Raw genomic sequence first — 17165 nt, 5'->3', positions numbered from 1 at the left:
TGAACGTATAGATGCAGTAAAGATCGCACGACGTGATTGTTGCGTCATTTTGATCAACGTGATGGAAATGCTTTGCTATGCACTTAGAATGAATCAAAAGCAGCTAGTTAATTATTTAGAACAATTGTGTTACTATACAAACGCTATGTTGATCATCTTCACGGCGAGGCTTTGTATAGTAAGTTAGAGAGGTTGCAGTTCAATCACAGAAAGGAGGGTGATTTTAAAATTATATTCTTTCAAATGAATTTACAAGGAAATGGATGAAATGAAAGAATACATTTATTCAAGAAAGGCGGTGTGTTAAAGATATATATATATACATGGCGCCCTATTGTAAATATGCGATTTTTGTTTTTGCTTTTTTCTTATTTAATTTTTCTTTGTCTTAATAAAAACTACTATGGTTGATGGCTGGTGACTTTGTATAATTGTGTTAAAATATACTTCCTAAATTGTATTCATGTGAACCAATATCTGTTTTCAAGACTTCTATGTAAACTTAGGTTACCGGGTACTGTTTAGGAATCATTCTGTTAAACTGTGTATATGGAATATATGGTTCACATTGAATAAGAAATATAATAGAGATAGGGATGATTTGTTAGTTAATATCGACTAGGTTGCACCCTAAAATAAACAAGACAGCGGCTTTTGCAAAATGGACAAAACCGGTTTAAGAGTAATGATCAAAAAGGGTTTAACACCTTGAGGATACCCATCATGATATGGTAGCATCAATAGAGAAATATGTCCCTCCATTTGCTACAGTGAAAAGGCAATTGACGGAATTTAGCGCTGTTCCGATATCAGTGTTTACCGTAGTTAAGCCGACGTTTCAAACAATTTTTTATCACAATTAATTGTGTCGTTTTTGTAAATCAACATTGTTTAGTTTGTCGTATTATAAGTAAAATTTGAATTTAAAGTCATTTTAATAAGGTTTATATACTGGTCGAGTATGTTAACCACCATAATACCAGCTTCGGCAGAAATCGAAAATATAGAAATATATTGAAAATGTATTGCATATAGTGTTGCAGCATGGTTTTATTACTAAAAATCATGAAGTGGTCGGGGGTCACTAACCTCCCGACATATCATCAATGTAAATTTAATCGTACTACTGATCTGGTTTTGACTCAATCACACAATACGTCAGCAGTGTAGGTTTAGTTATATACTGGACGTTGATTACTTAGCCTCACTACCACGACGTCATCATTTCCCTTACCTTAAATATATGATTATGACTATTTTCTTAAATAGGAATAAATAAAATTGCATTTCAGTTTCAATGTTGTTTAATGCTCTCTTCTTGAATATTACAAATAATTCCGTTAATTACCGATAATTGTAGTAGGACGGTTTGTTTATAAAGGGGCATCAAAATCAATATTGACTTCTAATGATTACAGGTGAAGTGTTTGCAATGTGTTCAATTTGTTCGTAATGTGATACAACGCAGAAAAAAATCTGCTTTTGACAAAACCAAATTTGTTCAACATGTATACAGTCCCATGAGTTGAGTGTGTGACATGCTCGCGTAAAGGGCTACCAAGTTTGTTCAAATGCATGACCTTGACTTACATTCAAGGTCACAACGGACAAATGTACTTAAATCTTTAAAAGACTTCTTCTGATACCCAAAAGGCCCAGAGACCTGGTATAAGGCCTGTAGCATGTTATGATGACGGGCTACACAGTTTGTTGAAATGAATGATGTTGACCGTCATTCAAGGTAACAGGTGAACGGTTTGGGCCTATTGAGCCCTTGTTTTGGCTACGGTGAATATTTTGGAATCAGATATGATTTAAATGTTATGACAGTCTACATTATGCATTACGCTTACGTATTATGTGCTCTAGTTTTGATAACGAATTTAAAAATAATAATAATTATGGTTCTTTGTTTTGATGGATATTATAATTTACGGAACTAGGATCACATTATCAATCTTTGTCATTTCAATAGAAAAATATGCCACTAATATTGTATAACCGTAGGATCTAAACAGTATTGTACCGCCCAATGCATCTTTACATATTTGTACATTAATTACCCTGCAAAGTAATTAATATAAAGCTTTAATTGAATATGCATTATATATATCGTTAATTCAAACATTGACATCATTCACTATTCAATGATTCAATGAGTTTTAAATGTTTCAATGTTTACAGTCAGAGTAAAGGACGGCATTTTATACAGTTACATTTTTTTTCATTTAGGGTATAAAACATCGTAACCGGAAAGATCAAAGTTGGTTAAGAGATGACATTTACTTAAACCCAGTCAGTCTTTTTTTAAGTGAGATAATTAAACTAACACGACACTCATATGGGGCTTCAAGGGAATGAAGTATGCGATCAAATAAACAACTCAAACAAAAACTTTTAGGGTTACACCTATCTACATGTTTTATTTGTATTTACCTGGATTTTGCAATAAAGGGATGAGCGAGACAACAGCCCTCTATGTTAACTTAAACAAGTTAGACCCCTCTGTAAACAAATCTTGTTTGTCCTAAAAACAGTATCCGGATTTTCAGTCTTTTCGAGAAACAAGATCAATCCTATTGACCAGATGGTTTTCACCTCCTTAGTGTTCACTAATTAAACAAAGTTATCAAAGCCAATTAGTGACATTTAGATTAACTAATACCATTTTATAGTCAAGACTAATATAAACATGGTGTACCGGGTACTGCGTAGAAATCGTCATGTGAAAGTGTGAATAGAATATATACACCAATAAGTATTTATCTGAATAAATAATGTGATTCAAATGAAGATTTTTCCGTTTCATGTGGTTACATATAACTTAACATATTTTTATGAAATTTATTTCGGACGGGAATGTATATGTTGTGGTAAAAAATGCGAAATTCCCAGAAGAGTTCCATGATTTTAAGGTAACGAAACATCCATCATGCAATCAATATTTTAGATCAGAAATAATGAAATCTGAACAAAATGTCGAAAAGAAACCAAAACATTCACCAATAATGAATATATAGAGGTAAATATAAGGTTATCGATTAATATATATTCTGTGATAATATGTTCTTTTAAGTAAAATGTGTCGTATCCTGTATTTATTTGAGATATTTGGGTTACAAACTTACTAAACGAGTTTTCAATATGAATGCATATTTGATATTAGTATCATTTACATCAGCTCTAATGCTTGTGAACTCCAGTGGACTAGACTAGTTTACTCTCAGCTGTATACTGATCTCAGTATCAAATTTGAAATGGTTTTGAAACTCCTAGAAGCTCTAATAAGATTTTGGCCAGGCCAGGTAGGGCCTGATTGGAAATATAAAACAGCCCTAAACACCTCATACTTGCGTTCATTTCAGTCTATCGGTATCGGCCACACGACATAAAGACAATGTAGGTTTAAAGATGCTTTAATCAGAAGTTATCTAGCGTTAAATGGTTAAGGTACTACTGATAAAACATTTACTGATCTTGTATGGATCACTTCACATAATACCTAATGAGCTGTGTGTCGACAAAATTACACTTAAACATACCTGATGCTTTTGTGCGTCTTCAATTAGAGATGCTAAACGGTACAAATGGCTGGAATTTGTAGCACTATGAACAAAGTATGCAGTTTGATAAATCAGAAGGAACAGCAACATAGATGTAGGTACGCGACGCATGTTCTTGTGAAAATCGTAGACAAACGCATGTCTCCGATTTAATAGTTTTAGCGATAATGAGTGTTTTGTTGGAATTATCAAAGCAGAGTGCATTAGTCATTCCGACAGTGTATATACATGTCAGACTCTACTTCTAAATACAAGTCGTTAGAGATGTACATGAGCAGCTTTCCTTTTAGTAACCATAATAACTGTTGAAACTGCGCTGGGGACATGACGATGATTCAGGATACATATATACATGTCAACATTGGTAAATGGAAATCACGAGGTTCAAAGTTAATATACCGCAAATATAGTTACTGTCGTAGGGGTTTGATATGGAAACTATTCACGTGAGTATAATTTTCGCGATCGATCCAGCTTCGTTCGTAGTTCGATATAACGCAAATTGACTTCAAATAAGACGTGTTGGGTAACTTATCCGTGTAACTAGCATTAAATTCCCCCCGGATAAATGTCAAAGTTCACAGTTATACATAAACATATGTTTTTCTTTTACCCTGCCCATACACTGGAGAGAAAGATTTCAAAATTTCAGTGAAACACATATTAATATACACTTGATATTAATAGTAATATATTGAGAAATTGAACAAAACAACTATTTTTCCTTTGGAATTATAATCCTTCATAGCTTGTGGGGTCATTAAAAGAAACAGGTAATAAACAGGTAAAGAGAGTAGCTAGTCCAGTTCCCTTTCGTATAATAATAACACTTAACCCGTCTTAAAACGTAAATAAATTCAACCTCGTCACATTGTCTTCACATCATTATATATTTACTCAGCTGTTTTGTTGTCTGGCAAATGGTATTGTTGATTGTTCAGATGGTGCTAGCTCAAACCTGGGTCAGTTATCCTCTTCCATTAACCTGTGTGCTTGATCTTAATCTGATCCTTGTATATGCTGTTGATATATCTGTGTACAATGATTTTGACAATCATCAATATTAACTCAGAACTTATTAAGCTAAGCCGAAATTTTTTTTATCAAGAAGTTTCTTAACTCTTAACTCACTCATTTAAGCCGACTTTTTCTACTGCAATGTCAGATAAAAAAAAAAAAGGTAAATTGAAACCCCTTGGACACTCCTACGTAGATACTGTTCACTTATATTTTTCACATATGAAAATAGATGTCTAGTTATAATACTGATCGGATTTGTTGGATATAGTGTTATAGCATGATTTGATTATTCTGAACCTCTCAATGCTGACTGCATACTAAATGTTTTCAATATGACCATATTGTGAAACAACCTACACTCTGGCTCCGACTAAACAAAATATATCAAAAATATATACATTTTACGGTCATCAATGATTTGCTTCACTCTTAATATAAAGATTGGAAATAAATCAACCACATTACAATACCCGTACTTGTAGCATGACAATGACAATGTCGAATGTGCATGTAATTTGTGACGTTTACTTTTGTTTTAGTATGATACCTTGGGCAGCGCAGTTTTGAGAGGTCACACAGACATTGTGAAGATACTTCTGGAAAAAGGAGCCGACGTAAATAAGGTTGGTTAACCAAATATTTAAAGACAGATTAATGTTGATGCTCCATTTTAATATTGCTTGATCAGTCATAATTCAAAGAATTAATAAATTATTGTCAGATCAGCGTTTACTGAAGTAGAAACAATTCAAACATGAATTGAACAAAAGCAGCAGTTTTCATTCGGGATCATGATACTTTTTAATTTGTAAGATAACCATGAGGTAATAGGCTGCAGTTCAAGGTCTCTTTAAATTGGTTTGAGTATGTCACAGAAAAAAACTCTAGTGTAGTTTACTCTCAACTGTATACTGATCTCAGTATCAAATTTGAAATGGTTTTGAAACTACTAGACGCTCTAATAAGATTTTGGCCAGGCCAGGTAGGGCCTGATTGGATATATAAAACAGTCCTAAACACCTCATACTTGCGTTCATTTCAGTCTATCGGTATCGGTCACACGACATAAAGACAATGTAGGTTTAAGGATGCTTTACTCAGAAGTTATCTAGCGTTAAATGGTTAAGGTACTACTGATAAAACATTTACTTATCTTGTATGGATCACTTCACATAATACCTAATGAGCTGTGTGTCGACAAAATTACACTTAAACATACCTGATGCTTTTGTGCGTCTTCAATTAGAGATGCTAAACGGTACAAATGGCTGGAATTTGTAGCACTATGAACAAAGTATGCAGTTTGATAAATCAGAAGGAACAGCAACATAGATGTAGGTACGCGACGCATGTTCTTGTGAAAATCGTAGACAAACGCATGTCTCCGATTTAATAGTTTTAGCGATAATGAGTGTTTTGCTGGAATTATCAAAGCAGAGTGCATTAGTCATTCCGACAGTGTATATACATGTCAGACTCTACTTATAAATACAAGTCGTTAGAGATGTACATGAGCAGCTTTCCTTTTAGTAACCATAATAACTGTTGAAACTGCGCTGGGGACATGACGATGATTCAGGATACATATATACATGTCAACATTGGTTAAATGGAAATCACGAGGTTCAAAGTTAATATACCGCAAATATAGTTACTGTCGTAGGGGTTTGATATGGAAACTATACACGTGAGTATAATTTTCGCGATCGATCCAGCTTCGTTCGTAGTTCGATATAACGCAAATTGACTTCAAATAAGACGTGTTGGGTAAATTATCCGTGTAACTAGCATTAAATTCCCCCCGGATAAATGTCAAAGTTCACAGTTATACATAAACATATGTTTTTCTTTTACCCTGCCCATACACTGGAGAGAAAGATTTCAAAATTTCAGTGAAACACATATTAATATACACTAGATATTAATAGTAATATATTGAGAAATTGAACAAAACAACTATTTTTCCTTTGGAATTATAATCCTTCATAGCTTGTGGGGTCATTAAAAGAAACAGGTATAAACAGGTAAAGAGAGTAGCTAGTCCAGTTCCCTTTCGTATAATAATAACGCACATCCCGTCTTAAAACGTAAATAGATTCAAACTCGTCACACTGTCTTCACATCATTATACATTTACTCAGTTGTTTTGATGTCTGGCAAATTATATTGTTGATCGTTCAGATGGTGCTAGCTCAAACCTGGGTCAGTTATCCTCTTCCATTCACACGTGTGCTTGATCTTAATCTGATCCTTGTATATGCTGTTGATTTTATCTGAGTACAATGATTTTGACAATCATCAATACGTTTCTTAACTCAGAACTTATTAAGCTAAACCGACATTTTTTCATCAAGAAGTTTCTTAACTCTTAACTCATTCAGCTAAGCCGACTTTTTCTACTGCAATGTCAGATAAAAAAACTTAATTGAAACCCCTTGGACACTCCTACGTAGATACTGTTCACTTATATTAAACAATCATATTACAAGCTTTGACAGAACACGATAATATATTGATAACGAGTCAAATAATCACGCAAAATAAGTAAATAGATTTCCAGTTATAATACTGATCGGATTTGTTGGATAGAGTGGTATAGCATGCTTTGATTATTCTGAACCTCTCAATGCTGACTGCATAATACATGTTTTCAATATGATCATATTGTGAAACAACCTACAATCTGGCTCCGACTAAACCAAAGATATCAAAAATATATACATTTTACGGTCATTAATGATTTGCTTCACTCTTAATATACCGATCGGAAATAAATTAACCACATTACAATACCTGTACTTGTAGCATGACAATGACATTGTCGAATGTACATGTAATTTGTGACGTTTACTTTTGTTTTAGTATGATACCTTGTACGGTGCAGCTGGGGAAGGTCACACAGACATTGTGAAGATACTTCTGGAAAAAGGAGCCGACGTAAATCAGGTTGGTTAACCAAACATTTAAAGACAGCTTAATGTTGATGCTCCATTTTAATATAGCAATTTTCATTCGGGATCATGATACTTTTTAATTTGTAAGATAATCATAAGAAACAGGCCAAATAGTTTACAAATAGGCTACCGTTCAATATATCATGATATAATGAAGCTAAAGCGTTCACGTTATTAGGGAATTTAAAATTGTCCCAAACAATTTTTGAAATTTAAAATTCCCTACAAGAAACACATGTTACCTCTCTCGAGCAGAAAGTTACACGGATATATTTCACTATTTAGAAAAAAAATCATCGTTAAATCGTTAAACGCAAACTTCATGCATTGCTTTCTTACAGGACATTCTTCCTTAGGATTGCTATCAGGTTCGATGTTAAAAGATAAAATGTCAAGGTCACTGTTACTATTGAACTGCTTACTTGTAGTTATGGAGATTTGAATGCACTAGATTTGATTGAAAAAAACACGTTTCTATTAATGTCACATACCTGTTAATATCATCTTTCTGTCTGACAAATGCAACATGACATACAAATGTACATAGGAATGCACTGTATCATTTGTGTGTTCGTTCATTGTATGCGCATGTGTGTTAATGTTGCGTCCCGTTTTGCTGCTCATTAGTGGATTCATGTAAAATATACACTGTGCACATTGTTGCAACTTGTACATTCCGATGACATCACATTGTCTACAAATCCTGCAATACGTCTGCACTGCCTGACACGAAGGCCTCATTCTGTGTTTTTCAGTGTTTTTGTTAGTTTTCCTATATTTCAATTGATCAGGTATGGTAAAACAACCCTATTCAATATGAGGTGTAAATGTAAAGTATTAAACAAACGGCATGTTGTGCATAAGACTTCCACTTTCACTTTGTCAGTGCATTCGTGATCGCAGCTTTGATCGGCTGTCATGGCAACGACGAGGACGGTGGTTTTACCACATTTTTGAATCTGCAAATTTGCATGTACAACCAAAAACTTCTAACTATACATTACCTCTTTAAAAATTATCTGTATCCAACATTTTGGACTGGGTCTAAGAGTTTTTAAAAGAATTTACAATATCTTTAAAAGTTCATAACAAAAGCCTTTATTTGAAACGTTTATGCAATGCTTGCACGACATATCTTTTCCGGAATTACACAATGCATTCGATAATTCTTCAAAATGCCAAATTCATAAATACCTTGCTGATAGTTTTAAAATTCAATATTATCTGATAAATGTCTTAAAGCGAAAACAGAAAAAATACTAATTAGATTTCGTATACGGGCACAGACTCTTTATATTGAGTCCGAGCGCTGTAATGCGGTTAAAAAAAAAAAAAATAAAGATTTGTTGAATTGTATACTTCTATGTCGCGCTTATGCAAAATGAAAATGAAATTGAACGTTTTGTAGTGTACATTCATCTACATGTTTTATTTGTATTTACCTGGATTTTGCAAAAATGAATGAGCGATACAAAAGCCTTCTATAGTAACTTAAAAACTGACCCCTGTGTAAATACATCTTGTTTGTCCGAAGCAAAAGTATACCTGGATTTCCAGTTTTTCGAGAAACGATTTAAATCCTATTGTACCAGATGGTTCACACCTTATGTGTATACACCAATTAAAAGTTATCAAGGCCAATTAGTGATATTTAGATGATCTTATACAATTTTGTAGTCAGGACTGCTATATAAAGTAGGAATACCGGCTACTGCGAAAGAATCATAATGTGAACCGTATACAGACAATATATATAAACATATATAAGTAAAAGAATAGTTCGTGTTTTTCAAATGATTTTTTTCCGATTCTTGTGGTTGCATTGAACTTTAAAAAAAAGTAGATTCCAGGAAAATTACTTCCGATAGGAATAACTGTGTGGAGGTAAAAACTTTCCCAGTGGGTTGCCCGGTATGATTTTAATGTAACAAAGAATCCATCATGCAATAACTATTTTGATTAGAAATAATGAAATCTGAAAAAATGTCCAAAAGAAAACAAAATATACACCAATAATAAATATATACAGGTCAATGTAATGTTATCGATTATTATGTATTCTGTGATAATATGTTCTTTTAAGTAAAATGTGTCGTATCCTGTATTTATTTGAGATATCTGGGTTACTAACTTACTAAACACGTTTTCAATATTGATGCATATATGATATTAATATCATGTACATCAGTTCTAATGCACAAGCATATTGACTTTTGTTAATCACGTTCACAGTGTATTTCAGTGTTAACTATAGTACACAAGCCAGTAAAGTGGAGTTCATTTTTCTTGTGAACTCCAGTGAACTAGACTATCAAGTCTAGTTTATTATCAACTGTATACTGATCATATTCTTGCATTTGAAATGGTTTTATCAATCCTAGAAGCTGAACTAAGATTTTAGCAAGGTAGGTCCGGATTGGATTTGTGAAACAATCCCTAAACACCCCGAACTTGTGTCCGTTTTTAGTCAAAACGTATCGGCCAAACAAAATAAAGACAAACGTGGATATAACGACATTAATCAGAAGTTGTCTAACGTAAAATGGCTAAGGTACTACTGTTGAAATATTAACTTGTCCCGTATGAATTCGTTCTCTTATTACCTATCAGATAGGTATCGATCAAATGACACGGAAACAGATCTGATGCTCTTGTGCGTCTGCAATTAGAGATGTAAAACAGTAAAAATAGCTGGTATTTATAGCACTATGGACATAAACACAGCTCGAAAAATTAGAAGGAACACCAACATAGGTGCATGTACGAGACACATGTACTGGTGAAAACTGAAGACAAACGCATGTCTCCGATTTAATTGTTTTAGCGATAATGAGTGTTTTGTTGGTATTATCAAAACAGAGTGCTTTAATTATACAACTACCAGAGATATGCTCCCTAACCATTCTGACAGCATATATGCATGTCAGACTCTACTTCTAAATAACAAGTCGTTAGAGATGTACATGGGTAACTTTCTTTAGTAACTATAATAACTGTTGAAACTGCGCCGGGGACATGACAAGGATTTAGGATACATATATACATGTCAACATTGGTTTAATGGAAATCACGAGGTACAAAGTTGATATACCATAAATATAGTTATTTTTGCAGGTGTTTTATATGTAAACTATACACGTGAGTGTAATTTTCGCGATCGATCCAGCTTCGTTTGTTGTTCGAGATAACGCAAATTGACTTCAAATACGCGCGGGGAAAATTTTCCCAATAACAAGCATAAAATCTCCGCGTATATGGCCAAGTTCACAGTTATACATAAACATATGTATTTCTTTTACCATGACCATACACTGGAGAGAAAGATTTCAAAATTTCAGTGAAACACATATTATACACTAGATATTAATAGTAGTATATTGAGAAATTGAACAAAAAAAAACCCCATTTTTTCCTTTGGGATTACAATCCTTCATAGCTTGTGGGGGTCATTAAAAGAAAAACAGTCTGAACAAGTAAAGATAGTAGCACGTCCAGTTCCCTTTCGTATAACAATAACGCACAACCCGTCTTAAAACCTAAATAAATTCAAACTCGTCACACTGTCGTCACATCATTGTACATTTACTCAGTTATTTTGTTGTCTGGCAAATGATATTGTTCATTGTTCAGATGGTGATAGCTCAAACCTGGGTCAGTTATCCTCTTCCATTCACCCGTGTGCTTGATCTTAATCTGATCCTTGCATATTCTTGATTTTATTTGAGTACAATGTGTAATATTGTGGGATATGGGGAACTCGCTGTACGTTACATTATCGCAAGCAAAACCAGACACGTCTTTCCAGTTCCAAGTCTTTTATATGAATAATCAGAATGTATCTTACAAACGAAAAGAATTACAACAAAGGAGAATAACTGAAATACATATGGAGTTAGATTATCTCCCCTAGATTGTACAATTATAAGATATCTCACAGACCAGTAACACCATATACATAACATGCCCCCCTTAAAAAATTGAACCCTGTGAAATTAACAACTGGTCGTGAGATATCTGATTACATGACATGAATATACAGAAAACTATATATAAAAAAACGAGTAAATCTGCAAGAAAACCTCCCTCACACAACACCAAGTCTCCATCATACCTATAGCTACCCTCCAGCTGCGCATTCCTGGAAGACAAATACAAGGATGCAGACCTAATAGTATGGGTAAAAAAAATTCACATACAGAAATACAAGTTATTAAGCTGCATTTCAAATGATATTAATTTCAGTAATTTAAAAAGAATTGTATTAAACTTTAGTAATTATTTATTACTTCTACAATATTCAAGAAATCCAAACTTAAGGCACATACAAATTTTAAAATACAACAATCATATCAAATACACTATGAACACAAGAATGATTACATTTGATACAGTAGATCAAATGCAGATTATCATTCTGAAACCCATCAAGCTTGTCATTCAAAAATAATACAAGTAACACGATAAATGGTAAATCTGTTTTGGTAATACTCAGCTTTGTTATATATATAGATATATATGATATCATTATACAGTTGAGTGTAAACTAGACAAGGTAGCCTAGTGTACTGGAGTTTGAATATTTCAAATACATACAACATACGGCACATTTTATTTGAAAGTACATATTATCACAGAATGTATAATGAACGATTACCTTATATTTACCTGTATATATGTTTTGATTGCTGTGTGTTATGGTTTCTTGTGGACATCCTAATCAAATTCCATTATTTCTGATCTACAATATTGATTGCGTAATGGATTCTTTGTTACATTAAAATCGTACCGGGGAGCCCTTCTGGAAATTTCACATTTTGTTTTACCTCCACACAAAAATTCTCCTCCTTACTGCACTTCATTCCATACTAGAGGGTGACACCTGAAGGATGTCACAGATGGAATGAAGTGTAGTAAGGGGCGATAATTCTGTTCCAGCAGTTTTCATCAAAATCGCTCACTATCTAAATTGCAACCAATAAGAAGACCTAGTTGATATACTCAATTGTTAATGAAAAATTAGTAAACCGTTTGAGGAAGGTTGATTGATGAAATGAAGTAGTATATAATAACTTCAAATTATTAATGTAATATACAGATCAGGAATTATTTAGCCACACGACTTTGAAAAATATATATTCAGTCATGAATTCATTGGTAATTACATCTTCACTCGACACGTGAACAATTCAGGTTAAATAATTTTTCTGTATACCCGCTATTTATATACTTTCTATGTCAAATATTTCATTTGGTTACATTATACTTTTCCATAATATTGTTTACTAAAATAACTCGGAATATGTACATTTTTTTTTGCATCATATACTAATTTGTATAATCTTATCACGTGATATCTCATTTTACATCGAAATGTACCCTGTGACATTATTGTCAGTCAGTGTGAGTGTTCTGTGACGTCGCGTAATTTCAGCCAATCAGATTTGTCTGTTATGTAGCCGTTAATGTATTATGACGTTTTATCAAAGATACATTTTTTCTGAAGCTGTTCTAAATATTTTGGAATCAGATGTGATTTGAATGGCATGACCTTCTACATTATGCATTGCGCTTACGCATTATATGCTCTTATTTTGATAACGAAATACAAAACAAATAGCATGGCACTTTGTTTTCGAAAGATATGGTGATTTATGGAGCTATGTTAAATATCAATCTTGGATTCTATTGGTTAGTCTTCACTCTATTAATCATAATTTTGATAGAAAACAAAGTGTTATTATTTAACTAATGTTTTATAAACGTAACATATAGACAGTGATGTAAACGCCGCAGAACGCATACTTACACATAGGTACTTTAAGTATCCCGCAAAATGATTACTATATAACGTCAATTGAATATACATCATATGCAGTGTTTGTTAAAATATTTTACTTGCAGTATTGTAGCATTACATTTCTTTTCATATGTTAAATTTCAATCGATCACATTACACTTTCTTTCATTCTATTCTTTGGAATAACAAGTAACAGTATTAAGAAAATCATTAATATTTTTTATAGTACTAAACCCGATAAAGGAAAAACAGTGCAAATAATATAGTTTATATGTTACATAACAATGTTAATGTTATATTGTCGGTCCATACTTTTCTTTATGTTTCCTTTGGTGAAAGTCAGATCTTTTGACCGAAGCAGAACATGATCAGATTACAAAATGGAATTATTGACTTTACTCACGATTCAATGACTTAATTAGTTGTAAGTGTTTCAGAGTTTACCGAGACGGTGAAAGACAACATTTTATACAATTACGAAAAACACAAACTTACATATTTTCATTTGGGTTTTGAGACATCGTAACTTGAAAGAAACAGTCAAAAGAAAATCATAAGTTTCTATTGAATAAAGTATTAGATAGACAAATGTCAAGTTCTGAAACTACTAAATATATATATAACACTACACTATCTGTATAAGATACGTACATTATACCGTTGGGTATGTTTTAATTATTCTTTTTTTTATATAATGATCGACAACAACCACGCCACGTGACATGTGGACACATATAAGGTTGCGATAATGTTTGTCAATGAAATTGTTTTATTGCTGATTTTGTTACTGGTCACTCTACCAAACAATTTTCTTTTTGAAATTGTATGTTGATTTTATATTATTAACGTTACACCAGACATGGATAGATATATCAATTAATTGTTCAAATATCTGTGTTTACCGTGGTTAAGCCGACTTTTCAAATCTGTTTTTGATCACAATTAAAAACTTTTTTTTTATTCGGAAACAATACATCATCGGAAACAGACCCGAGTATGCTAACAGAATAGCATGCTATCAATTGATATAGCTAATTGTATACCACTGGGTTGATATAAATCTGCCTTGCATCTTTAACAAATACTAACCACTGATACGGTTTTCACGTCAACATGAACCGCTGTTTAATCTTTGTATTTATTGTTTACCATTAAGACATTTCGAAGAGCAGATAAAAAGTAATCACCATGACATCGATATGTTATGTTGATGATGTTGAGATAGTATTTTCTGAAGTTCTTGATTTGGTGTCATTGTACATTCAACAAATATGAATTCATAATTCGGTGTTGTAAATCAACATGTTTTATATTTTCGTATTATGAATCAAATTTAAATACAAATTCATTTTAATCAGGTTTGCACACAAATATACTGATCGATTATGTGAAACCACCGTAACATCAGCGTCGACAGAACTCGATATTATAAAGATATTTTGGAAATGTGTTGCATGTAGTGTTGCAGCATTTGTGTATTATTAAAAATCATCAAGTGGTCGGGGATGACTAGCCTCACAACATGTGAACAATGTATGTTTAATCATGATAATGGTCTGGTTTGACTTAAACACAAAATACGTTAGCAGTGTAGGTTTAGTCATATATATGACGGGATTACTTTGCGTCACTCCCATGACGTCATAATTTCCGATAAAGAATTAAAATACGATTGTGATTCTATTCTTAAATAAGAATGAAGTAAAATTACATTTCAGTTTAAATGTTGGTATACTGCTTCCATCCCGAATATTACAAATAATTTCTTCAATTACCAATAATTGTACAAGGACTTTTTTCTAAAGGGACATCAAAAGATATGACTACATATGAAGTGTTTGCAATATGTTCAAATTGTTCGTAATGTAAAACAACCCCACCACAATCTGCTTTTGACTGAACCAAATTCGTTGAAAATGTATGCATGATACTGTCATTCATGTTTAGTTTCATTCTTCGGTACTTCTAATTTGTGATGTTTACATTTATTTCAGTCAGATGCTCTGTGGCATGCAACTATAGGTGGTCATACAGAAATTGTTAAGATACTCCTGGATAAGGGAGCCGACGTTAATCAGGTTAGTTAACTGAACATTTTTAACGAAAGCTGTATGGTGATGTTGTATTATAATATTGCTTGAACGATAACAACTCGATGGAAAATTATGTTATGGTCTGATCAGTGCTCTTAGAGGTAGAGACACTTAAAAGCATCCTCTTTGAAGGGCAACTATACCTACAGTTAGGATTATCTTCATATGTGTTTAAATGTTTTACAGAAATGAAACAATGACAGTCGTAGCACTGATCCTTGGTGTACTGTTAACATATCGTTATCCAATACAGGAAAGCAATGTCTTCAACTTTCAAATTCAGACCAGATCTTATAACCTTGCATTCAGTTTATGATTTAATATTTACCACTACATGACACTGCCATGATATGACCTTGCCAGAGCAAGTTATATATCCTTGCAATTAAACCGTGCACCATTTAATATTACAGAATAGCAACAATTCACAAGCGGTGTAAGAAGAATGAATACAAATAAATAGCCACAAATAGAACATAAATGCACTTTGTTCATTGGGAAAACTTATTTCTAAAATTTAATATAACTATAAATAAATTTATTACTCTGATGATAAATATTTTTTGTTGAATTAATATTTCGTTGGTTGAAGGTTGATGACGTTGTATACTTTGTATTGAAATATACTTTACCTCAATTTTGTTCAGGTAAACTAAGAGTTCTGCCCTGTGACCAGTCATATAGCTATATTTTACGTTGTAATTATGTTTCTCCAAAAACTGGGAACAAAACTTATCTAGGTGGTCCCAAAAAACGTAAATAATAAAGATGGAGTGTTGTTTTAACAGTATACCTACATTACCTGTACTTTTAAAGCATTGTCCCTGTTACCTGTACAGGAAAATTAAGGTGTTTTTAATGACTACATCAGTTATCAAAAAGTAAATAAATAGATAAATGAAAAGAAAAATTATGTATATGATATAATTGATGGTAATTTTAAGAAATTTTTATAATTTTATTATTTAGAATTGATTCATTATTCAAATTGCAATAGAATCAGATGTAAAGTGTTTCACAGTTGTTTTATTTTAAAAGAAAATTCAATAATTTACCTATTTTAATATGTATCCCAACAATGTTACAAATGAGGAACTTCAACAGAAAACAAAAAAGCTGGTAACTAGTAATTAAAGATATTTGGCCAACTTCAGGAGAGGTGTATTTCCTGAAATTAATTTGGAATTCAGTTTAGATGTAATTATGTTATTAAAATTATGTCTAGAAACAAGTCAGTTGATAAGGATTTAACTGAATAAAAATAAATGTTCCCCCATGTTTTATTTAAGTTATTCAATATTATTATTGAAGCTGGATATTTCCCTCAAGGTAAGACACAGGGTGTAAACATTTGCTTGCAGCGAAAGGAAGATAAACTAATGTAAATAATTACAAGGGTATTACCTTTGTTAGTAATATGGCTAAGTTATCTAGTAGTCTTTTAAACAAACATTGTCAGAATGAAGCGAATCTGAACAGGTCATTACAGACGCACAATGTAGGTTTAAGTCTGGGTTTGGTCCACGTGATGCAATCTTTGCATATCATGGATAATTACAAATACTTTACAAGCGAATGAAAAGCTTTACTGTGTATCGGTGATTTAAATAAGTCATTTGCTAATGTTTCCCGTGATAAACTCTGGCTTAAATTACGGAGAAGAGGCATTCGAGGTATTTTGTTTAGTTAAAGATCACGAGTTCAAGTTTGATTTTTTTTTTCATTTGTGATCATGATG

At 32.6% G+C, this 17165-nt stretch overlaps 1 long non-coding RNA gene across 1 annotated transcript in view; it reads left to right on the top strand.

The window, feature by feature from the left end:
• The window catches only part of LOC117319214, a 31452-nt gene extending 14742 nt beyond the window's left edge, over positions 1 to 16710 (top strand). The window contains exons 2-4 of the long non-coding RNA XR_004530622.1: positions 5123 to 5206; positions 7446 to 7529; positions 15329 to 16710. This is a non-coding gene — a long non-coding RNA (uncharacterized LOC117319214). The remainder of the gene's footprint in view (positions 1 to 5122; positions 5207 to 7445; positions 7530 to 15328) is intronic.
• The last annotated feature ends 455 nt before the right edge of the window (positions 16711 to 17165 follow it).

Source organism: Pecten maximus, unplaced genomic scaffold (genome assembly GCF_902652985.1).
Source record: "Pecten maximus unplaced genomic scaffold, xPecMax1.1, whole genome shotgun sequence".
Classification (NCBI taxonomy): Eukaryota; Metazoa; Mollusca; class Bivalvia; order Pectinida; family Pectinidae; genus Pecten; species Pecten maximus.
This window is presented reverse-complemented; position numbering and strand designations above follow the sequence as displayed.